Genomic DNA, 9,331 nt, shown 5'->3' on the forward strand with positions numbered 1-9,331 from the left:
GGCGATCGACTGGAGAGGAGGGGTGATCGGGCGACGAAGACGTAGGCCGAGACAAGCTCGACATGACTAACCTTATAAAAAAGGGAAAGGTTGTGGGCGAGGAGACGATCGTTTCTCAGAGCAAGTGCGAAGAATCACTCGGCTATCAGAGCAAGGGGCGAGGGATCACTCGGCTGTTGGACAAACTCACAAAGATACAAATGCAAGGTCTCGACGCTGGTGGGACCACTATTTATAAGGCCCATGGGCCTCGGAATACGAAACGTCAAAACGATCTCAACCGTTAGATCTCCCAAATCCAACGGTCCACAACATCTCCCGCCCGAAAAACGCCTCATTAATGAGGGTCACGTCACGCCACCTAGGGTCACATCACGCCGCCTAAGGTCACGTCATACCTCGACAAATGAAACGACCGCACGATCGAGGGAGACTGACCGACACCCATCATTAAAAATTCATTGGACACATCTAACATATCCGCCCTCGAGCTTGGGGGGCAAGTGTACCGGTATGGGCGAGGCCGAGACCTAGTCAACCCGACCAAGGCCTGGTCAACCTGACCGAGACCAAGAGAGACCTAGTCAACTTAGCCGAACAACGAGGCCGACAACCCACTCGGCCGAGACCTTAGAAGACTCGGTCGAAACCCCAAAAGACCTGGCCGAGACGACCGAGACCATGGGAACCTGCCCGATGGACGACCCATACCAGGGGAACTTGGCCGACGGCCGACCCCTATCACCGTTAACGCTCAAACCAAGGTCAGCGAAGTTAATCCATCATTAGGAATTAGGTAATGCAACCCTAAGCGGTATCCACCTCGATAAACGGGCCCAAAAAGGTAGGCACATTAGAATAATATAAATAGCACACATCCCAAGGAGTAAGGTATGTCATTTATTACTGTTCACGTACCTGAGAGCTGACCGTCCGCTTTACTGACTTGAGCGTCGGAGTGCCTTCGCAGGTACCCCACCATCCGGTGTTCACCCGAGACCGAGTACCGAAGGAGAAGCAGGAGGACGAGAAGAATCTCAGCTTATCACCCGGTAACCTGACCGACTGAAGGAAGGAGAAGAAGACTTCAATAGTTCTCTAAGTCCTATCTCCCTAGCAGGAACATTATTAAAGTAATACATCATTAGTTTTATTAAGAATTCTAAATAATTTTAATGTAGAATAAAAAAATATATGAAAACTTATTTAGTTAAAAAATATTTTATAAAAACCTAATTTTCTTTAATTATATATAAAAAAATTTGGAATAGTGAATTAAACTTTCTAATTTCTTCTTATTATTTTTTAATTTTAAATACTAAAACAACGTATATTAAAATTATTATATATTAAAATATTATAAACATATCACATATACGAACTAGGGAATTGTATATATTTTTTAATTTCATATATTATTATATATTGTATTAAAAACGTATTTGTGTTTCACATATATGTTTTTTTTTAAAAAATTTATATATTAAAATATCTTTTAATATTAAAAACGTATACACGAAATACAATTTATTCGCATATAACTTTTTTTATTTGTTTAAAACGTAAACACGATTGACGAGTTCTCTTTGTTAAATGTGTATTTTGTGTTAGTGATTTACCCATTTTGAGAAAAAAAAAACTTTTTGCCCATTTTGAGAAAAAAAAAAATTGCACAACTCTAAACCCTAAACTCACTTTAAGAAAAAAGCCTACCTTTTCAACATTCATCCTTTCTCACTAAATATACTTTGTCTAATCTATTCGGAAACATAAATATACTTAGATACGAAGTTTATTAATATAACATTGTTAAGATCAAGATCAATTATCATGAATTATTTTCTGCTTTAGAATAAAATTATAAAAATATGTATTTAAATTGTCATTGATCTCGGTTCTGAATGATATAAGACTATTGAACGTATTGGAATAAGCTTTCTAGTTGAGGTCTAAGGAGAAAATAAAATTCATTTTTTAAACTACTTTTTCATTTTCTTAATTGATGGCTAAGAGAATGATAGTTTATCTTTATGTAAACGACGTTAATATCAATAATAATTTAAATATTTTTTTTTCTTAACCTTTTCAGATACCTATTAAAAATAAAACTGTGATAAAATTCTAAGTTTTGAATTGGATGTTATTACTAAACTTAATGATGTTATAGTAATGTTGAGTAATAAAAATTGTAACTCCAACTTGACAATATTCCATGCAAGAAAATGGTAAGAGGTTGGCAGTGTTATATATACACTTGAAAGCTGTGTCTTATTTTTTAGTGAGCATATATACATACATATTCCCAAGCCTTGTCTACCCAAATTCATCTAATAAATAATGATAACTCCAAGCATACATTCATTGTTTGCACGCATTATTTTCATCATTATTGCAAAATTAACCAAACAAGGAAACTTCCTTTATTCTACTATTCACTATTCACTATTCAAAGCCCATGCTACTGCCACCATTTATCAGCAAAGAGGAAAAGAATGTAAGAAAAGAGGGAGGAAGTGGGTTTGAGGAAAATTATTCAAACATAACTTGCATCGCTAATAAAATTCAAATAAAACTAATGGAATTAAAATTTTATTATTAGAGTCTATTTTTATTGATTTCAACTCCTTTAAGATAATATTTATAAGATTAATAATTTTATATGAAATATTATCCATTTTAAATACAACTTTATCATAATTTTGGAAGAAGATGCATATATTATTCTTAATTTCTACTTTTAAATAATGTAAGCTATTAGACATATTAGAACAAATTTCTAATTGAGGTTTAAAGAAAATAAAGGTTTATTTTTAAACTACTTTTTCATTTTCTCATTTCAAGATTAAGAATGGTTATTCTGGTATTTTTCATCCTTAAAGTAGACTCGTTAAAAATTATTTTAACCTGAACTTCATTAAGATAATATTAATAACTACATTTCAGATATTATTCATAAACTTAAAATTCAGAATATTATCTTTAAAAAGCAGTATATAATATATATATATATATAAAGAATATTTATACTCATAATTATAATCGTTAAATAAGAGGATAAAAATAGTCCATATTAATACCTAAAGTGGACACGTTACTATATTTCAAACTTAAATTCGTTAAAATAACTTTTGATTAATAATCACATTTGAAATATTATCTCTTTGAGACTTAAAATTCAAAATATTATCTTTAAAAAGCACATGAATAATATATATATATATATATATATATATATATATATATATATATATATATAAACCATTTGGCGGGGCCTTTTAAAGCCGGTCTTCAAATTCCCTCACTCAATTTTGGATACCAAATTGAAATACCGTAGGGTAGACGAAATTTACGGTGGGTAGTAAATTTTTTTAAATATTTTTAATAAAAAGGAAATATCAGAATATATTTTAACATAGTGTTGTTACTAATACTAGTTATATTTATTTCTTCCATGGTTTTATAAAAGAATACACTTTTTTATACCTTATTTTAGTATTATATTTTAATTAAACAATTTTATTTTTTTAATTAAAAGTATTTATCTACATCATTATACAAGGGAAATATATTTTTTTATAATTTTTTAGTGTCACTTTTTAATTAAACAATTTTATTCTTTAAGAAATAAAAAATATTTATTCAATAAAATAAGTAGTTGAAAATTTCTCCACTTCAAAATGATTAAATACATTTTCTACTTAAAAATAACCACCACATAAAAATTTGAATATTATTTTTAGAAAATTGTTGTATATATATATATATTAAATTATATTATTTTAATGTTTTTAATATCATTTTTATAAAATTATATATATTTTAAAATTATATTATTTAATGTAATATATTTTGCTAATATCTTATTCAAGAGTGAAAAGAATCAAATCATTTACACATCATTAATTTACACGCATGGCATTTGAATCATTATAAATTAAAAAAAATATTAAAACCCTTAAGAAAAAATGATTTGTGTGAAATATACATTTAATAAGATTGTCTAGTTTAAAACATTTACACATATTTGTTCAAGACCCGTCACGAAGAAGCACTTAATTCAAAAAGTTGTACGGTTCTTTGTTGTCTCTCTCTATTTCGGTGGGAAAAACAAGTGATTATTTAGAGCATCCTTGAAAAAAGAAACAAATATGGGGTATTTTTATCAGTGAATTTGTAGAACACTGTTAAATTAGTTATTAAATTTAAAAAAAAAACTGAAACTATTATATAAGTCAATCAACGATCACATTAATAAAGAAAATAAAAAATCATATCACAAAAGTGATAACATTTATATATTTAGGGACCATAATCATAATAAATTAAGTGTAAGAATTTATTTTGATATTTTACAAACTTATTTTACACTTTTGTTACTTCTGAAAAACTATTGTGACGGTATCTATGAAATTAAATTGTATTCACTCGAAAAGAAACTTATGAGTTTCTATGCTATATTTTTCATAATATTTCTCATGTTTGAACCAACATTATTTCGTAAAAAATTTACGAATACATCGAAACAATAATCATTATTCTCTTGAATTTGTAACACTTCAAAAGAAATTCCTATTCACTCATTATGTTTGGCACATGTTATGTTAGACGTCTCCCATTGAAGGAGTGGTGGGAACCAATCCAAAGGATGAGACATGAGTGCATCTCACGCTCACTCATAAATTATTAGTTACTTATCAACACGTATTCATATAATATTTAGATGTTTTTAAATAAAAAAATTAAACTAAATTTATTTTTGATTTGTTGCTACATCATTCTCATTTTCTTAAAAAAGAATTCATCATCAAATTTGAATGACATACATTATAAAATACACATTATTAACGTTTAAAACTATAACGTTTATTTATCATACTTATAAAAGAAAGTATTACATGTATTATAAAAAAATAATAATAATATTTACATTTGTATTCTTGAATTATTACAGTAAATGAAGATGAATATTCCTTATCTGATGTGATGCTTTAATGTAACGTACGTAATCGCACGTAATCGTAATGATGAAAGAGAGGTTTTGATGAACCCTAATTGTAGAGAAAAATAAATATAAAAGAAACTTTTATTCACTTGTATATTAGAGAGTAAAATACATGGTGTATATATAAGAAAAAGATTAAGACCTAGCTGAAACAGAAAAGGAAAGTTGGGTCAAACAAACAAAGCCCAATAATTTAAAATAGAAAATTAAATATATTAACACCCCTCAAGCTGGGGAATAGATATTTGTCAGGTCCAACTTGGATTTGAGAGTAGAGAATTGTGCGGAAGCAAGGGGCTTGGTGAATATGTCAGCAACTTGCATTGCAGAAGTAATGGGTAGTAGTTTGAGGAGACCAGAGTTAAGTTTTTCACGAACTAGGTGGCAATCAATTTCGATATGCTTGGTTCGTTCATGAAAAACTTGATTGGAAGCTATTTGAAGGGCAGATTTGTTGTCACAGTACAGGGTTGCAGGCTGGGAGAGAGGAAGATGTAAATCCTGAAGGAGGTAAGACAACCATTGTAACTCACATGTGATGGTGGCAAGGGCTCTATACTCGGCTTCAGAGGAGCTGCGGGAGATAATTGACTGCTTCTTTGATTTCCATGATATTAGGGAGTCTCCTAAGTAGATGGAATATCCAGTGACAGATTTGCGTGTGGTAGGACATGTTGCCCAGTCAGAGTCACTAAAACCACAAAGGTGAAGTGAACTAGTGTGAGAAAAATATAGTCCTTCACCAGGGATGCCCTTGAGGTAATGCAAAAGACGTGAGACAGCTTGCTGATGATGAGTTGTGGGTGCAGATATGAATTGGCTTAAATTGTGGACAGCGAAGGCGATGTCTGGTCGCGTGTTGGTTAAGTAAATTAGACGTCCAAGGAGTCTTCTGTATTGAGAAGTGACATCAGCATCGAGAGGTGAGCCTTGGTCGGGAGAGAGACGGGAGGTGTGAGTCATAGGAGTGGCCACATGTGCAGAGTTAAGCATGCCACCAGTTTCTGGAAGGAGATCAAGAGTATACTTGCGTTGACTTAAATGAAGACCAGTACTGTTGTGAGCAATTTCCTGTCCCAAAAAGTAAGTGAAATTACCTAATTTTTTTATCTTGAAGTGATGGTGAAGGGATGCAGTAATTGTATTGATTTCCTCCGTGTCATCACCAGTTAAGAGCAAGTCATCAACATAAACAAGAATAACAGTGAGTTTATCATTATTATATTTAACAAAAAGAGAGTGATCAGCAACAGAAATAGAGTAATTATTTGATAAAAGAAAAGTAGAAAGTTTGGCGTACCATTGGCGACCAGCTTGACGAAGGCCATACACAGATCGTTGAAGCTTGCAAACATGTTGGGGAGAAGGAAGAGAGAGGCCAGGTGGGGGGGTCATGTATATCTCTTCATGGAGATCACCATGAAGAAATGTATTATTGACATCAAGTTGTTTTAAAATCCAATTTTTGGTAGTGGCAATAGCAAGCAGAAGGCAGAGGGTAGTGAGTTTAGCAACAGGTGCAAAAGTGTATAAGAAATCAAGTCCTTCAAGTTGGGCAAACCCTTTGGCAACAACTCTAGCTTTGTGGCGCTCAACAGTGCCATCAGAATGGTATTTGATTTTATATACCCATTTACAACCAATAGTTTTCTTTCCTGGAGGGAGAGGGGTAAATTGCCAAGTATTGTTAGCAGCAAGAGCTTGAAGCTCATCTTGCATGGCAGATTGCCAAAAAGCATGTTTGGAGGCTTCGTTATATGTCCGAGGTTCAGGATGAGAATTGATAGAGGAAATAACATTTCTAAAATTGGAAGATAAGGAATTGTAAGACAAGTAATTATGAATAGGATATCTACTACTTACAGTGTTGGTTGCAGTGTGGAAATCTGCAAGATAGGCAGGTTGTCGGTGAGGACGAGCTGATCTTCTTGGAAATTGGGGTGAGATGCTTCCTGGAGATGCAGGCGGTGATAATTCTGATGGAGGTACAATGTTGGATGCAGGAGCAGAGACACTATTTGTTGGAAGATCATAGGATAATGAGGCTGGTGGAGGAACAATATTGGGTGAAGGAGTAGAGGCACATGGCTCGACAGGAGGTGCAGTATCAGAAAAAAAAATCAAAAGCAGAATTATATGCATTAGAAATAGGGAGAGATAAAGTGTTAGGGTCCTTAGGCAAGCCACTGTCCAATTTATATGGAAAGTGGTTTTCATGAAAGATTACATGTCTTGATATATCTATGCTATGAAACTTTAAATTTAAGATAATATAACCTTTTGTATTTTGCGGGAAGCCAAGAAAAATACCTTTGATATATCTATCATCTAATTTTTTCATATGTGCAGTAATGGTACTAGCATAACAGAGACAACCAAACACTTTTAGAAAGGAAATGTCATATGGTTTTCCAAACAACTTTTCATGAGGAGTGATGTTATCAAGTAATGGAGTAGGAATAACATTTATTAAGAAAACAACATGATTTACAGCAAATTCCCAAAAAATAGGAGGAAGATTTGCTTGAAAAAGTAAAGCCCGAGTTACATTTAGTATGTGTTGATGTTTACGTTCTACAATGCCATTTTGTTGTGGTGTTTCAACACAAGATTTTTGATGTATAATTCCCTTTGAAGCATAAAAATTTGACATAGCAAACTCAACACCATTGTCAGTACGAATCGTTTTGATATTAGTTTTGAAATGATTTTGAACGAAAACAGTGAAGTTAATGATGTGTTGACGCACTTCAGATTTGTTATGCAGCAGAATAACCCAAGTATAACGCGAGTAATCATCAACAATAGTCAAGAAATAACGAAAACCTTGCATAGAAATTATGGAACATGGTCCCCAAAGATCAAAGTGTACAAGATCAAAAATAGCAGAGGTAACAGTATTACTTAAAGTGAAAGGAAGTTTTCTCTGTTTTGCACGACTACAAGTGTCACATACATGATGAGTATCAATAGTAATAAAAGAGTATTGTTTGCTTAAGACATGTAATCTTTCATGTGAAGGGTGTCCTAGTCTATAATGCCATAGTGTTTTGTCTGTGATATTACAATTAATAAAAGGAGCAAAACAATGCGGTTTAGAATGACTAGAAGCAGGCAAGGTAGTGACAAGGTACAAGCCAGCAGTGGCTTTAACTGTACCAATCCTCTCTTGAGTGAGATTGTCTTGTATAATGCAGTGGGTTGAAGTGAAAGTTAAAGTGCATTTAAGTTGGTGTGTGAGTTTAGAAACATATATTAAGTTTAATTGAAAATGAGGCACGTATAACACATCAGACAAATAAAACTGATCAGAAAAACGTACTAAACCAGAATATGTGGCATAAACAGTTTGGCCATTTGGAAGACTAATTAAGATAGGTTTAATTTTAGTATAAGTAGTAAAAACGTTCAAATTGTGACAAACATGATCAGTGGCACCAGAATCAATAATCCAAGATTCTTTTATAGAAGATAGTGAAGAGAGAAACTTACCTGTTGAAGAATGCTCAGTATTGGAGATTTCATCCGTAGAGATGGTGTCGACTTGATTAATTTGAGTGTGAGGGGCAGGATCCTCAAGGTTTTGCTGACGCAAAATGTTGGTAAGGAATTGGCACTGTTGTGATGTAAGCTGAATCCCCTTTACATCCTGTTCTTTAGGAAAAAACTCAGAAAAAGTGTCAGTAGTAATCATATTATTAGCTTGGGATGTCCAATTGGTGAATTTGTAGCCAGGAGGGAACCCATGCTTTTTATAACAGGTGTCAACAGTGTGGCCAAGACGATTACAAAAAGTGCAGACTTTTCTAGTAAAAGAAAACTTTGAGGTTTTAACATTACCAGAAGGAAAACCCACTTTGCGAAAACAAACCGCCTCAGTATGACCATATTTACCACAAAAATTGCATGTAATAGTGTGACTACTATTAAGACTATGAAGACTAGGGTTTTCATTAAACATTGCCTAAAAGATTTTTAAAACCAATCAAGATTTTGAAAGAGAACAGAAAAAAAATAAAAAAATAACCAAGAACAGCAAAGAGAGAAATAAAAATCAGAGAGAAGCGCAGCAGAACTCTTCATTCGAAGTGCTCTGATACCATATTACAGTAAATGAAGATGGATATTCCTTGTCTGATGTGATGCTTTAATGTAGCGTACGTAATCACACGTAATCGTAATGAAGAAAGAGAGGTTTTGATGAACCCTAATTGTAGAGAAAAATAAATATAAAAGAAACTTTTATTCACTTGTATATTAGAGAGTAAAATACATGGTGTATATATAAGAAAAAGATTAAGACCTAGCTGAAACAGAAAAGGAAAGTTG

The sequence above is a fragment of the Phaseolus vulgaris genome, chromosome 1 (assembly GCF_051622355.1).
Source record: "Phaseolus vulgaris cultivar YP4 chromosome 1, ASM5162235v1, whole genome shotgun sequence".
Taxonomy (NCBI): Eukaryota; Viridiplantae; Streptophyta; class Magnoliopsida; order Fabales; family Fabaceae; genus Phaseolus; species Phaseolus vulgaris.